This window comes from Sinocyclocheilus grahami, unplaced genomic scaffold (assembly GCF_001515645.1).
Source record: "Sinocyclocheilus grahami isolate Dianchi unplaced genomic scaffold, SAMN03320097.WGS_v1.1 scaffold39.1, whole genome shotgun sequence".
NCBI classification, from domain to species: Eukaryota; Metazoa; Chordata; class Actinopteri; order Cypriniformes; family Cyprinidae; genus Sinocyclocheilus; species Sinocyclocheilus grahami.
The window spans coordinates 1,896,190-1,898,116 of record NW_015505218.1 but is presented as its reverse complement, the minus strand read 5'-3'; positions in this window follow the sequence as shown (position 1 = coordinate 1,898,116).

Below are 1,927 nucleotides of genomic sequence, written 5' to 3'. Positions count from 1 at the left end.
TGGGGGGGGGGGGGGGGGGGGTAACGGCATATAACCGTCTTGAATTATTCCTTAATATTTCTCTTGTGGCTCGTATATATATGTGAAAAAAAAAGAGAAATATATTTTGTGTTAAACAGGTTGTTTTTGAAAGTCGGTGCTTGAAGTAAAGCTGCTCTTAATTTTCATTGATGACTGCAGTGTTAATAATTTTAATTATAGGCCTGTATAAATTAATGGACCTGCTTTAAAAGACCTTTTTTTAAAGTAAGTCTAATATAGCCTAATCTTTTATCCTCACAGTTATGCGGGGATGCGCTATGAAATTATTGCGGGGCAAATTAATTGTAATTTAATAATAAAAGTAACCTAATAATAATAACAACAGGCCTAATAATAAGAAGAATGTAACAGGCCTACATTAATTGGAAATGTTTATGCAATATTTGATGCCTAAGACAATATCTCTGGCTATCAACACATGATACGACGCAACCCAGCACGGGGAGGTTATCGCAGGGCCCCCCAACACTTTTTTTAAAAAGTGTACTTAAGTGTGTTAAGAAAAGTACTCTTAAATGGCCTTTAATTTCGTTAACATCATATTATCTGCAAGTAGTTTTCTTAAAAAATAAACTTCTAAGATTTGAAGTACACTAAAAGTGCACATTCAGTACAATTATGTGCACTTCTTTTTCACAAAGGACAGAATATTAAATATAGATGAATTTATGTTTTAGCAGATAACTAATGAAAATAATAGAAACCTATAAAAACACACACACTACAGCACTGCCAAACCCTTAAACAGAACATAATAATCACATCCAGGGAAAACACAAGAGCATATAAGTGCCTGGGAGGAACAGGTCCAGTTAAATTAAGGTTTAGCAAATTGTGATGTTTCACTGTTGCTATGGAGCCAGCTGAAGCATCGAGCTTTTGTGTCTCACCACAACCTGTGGCAATGCACTTGTGACGCATGTGAGGAAAAGCACAGTGGAAAACAACACGTCCGTATTTGTAAGTATAATTTATTTGAACACTAAGTGACGAATCTAAGTACCTCAGTGTAAGTCAGTGTAATGGCATTAAAAGCAGTGTAGGATTGAGATATGTCTTTATCAATAAAAGAATCTCTGGCTTCCACTCTCTCTCTCTCTATATAAAAAACCTGCCCTAAATGAGTGTGTAAAGATCATTTCACTGTGGTGCTTGTAATTTGTAGTGTCAGGAAATAGGACTAATGCTGTCCCTCTGGTTTTCATGCATACTTAAGTACTGTGACAGATCCAGTTGGACTCTTTTTTTTTTTTAATAAGATTGAGTATTACAAACATGTATGTCATGATAAATGTCTCTTTCATCTGCGTAAGAAGATGAATCTGACATACTATGACTGCAGAGCCTATGGCTTAAGAAATGAATTTGCCTCTCCCTCAAGAAGTTACAGCAAATGTGTGTGTGTGTGTGTGTGTGTGTGTGTGTGTGTGTATGCATGTGTCCTGCTGTGCTCCTGTCATCCAAAAGCTGTTGTCTGGCCACAAGGAGGGAGGTAGCAGGTCACCCATCATGACTAAGTAAAGCAAGCAAGGTTAAAACAAAATCACAGAACACCACAAATTTACTGAAAGCAAAGCTCCACGACACCCCGTTTTGTTTTTACACAGATGACTCATCTCAACAGGAAGCTCTCCCACGGTGCTGATGCCGCCCCTCTCTCTCTCTCTCTCTCTCTCTCTCTCTCTCTCTCGCTCGCACGCACGCACGCACGCACGCACACAAGCACGCACGCACGCACACACGCACACGATTCGCAAAACTCCTCATTTGAACAGTCAATAGCAAATACTTAAACTAATAACAAAACAGTAGCTGATTCAGAAGCGCCAGATTGTCATAGCAAAGTCAGAATGACCTCCTCTCCTAGGTTCACGAAACGGTCGTC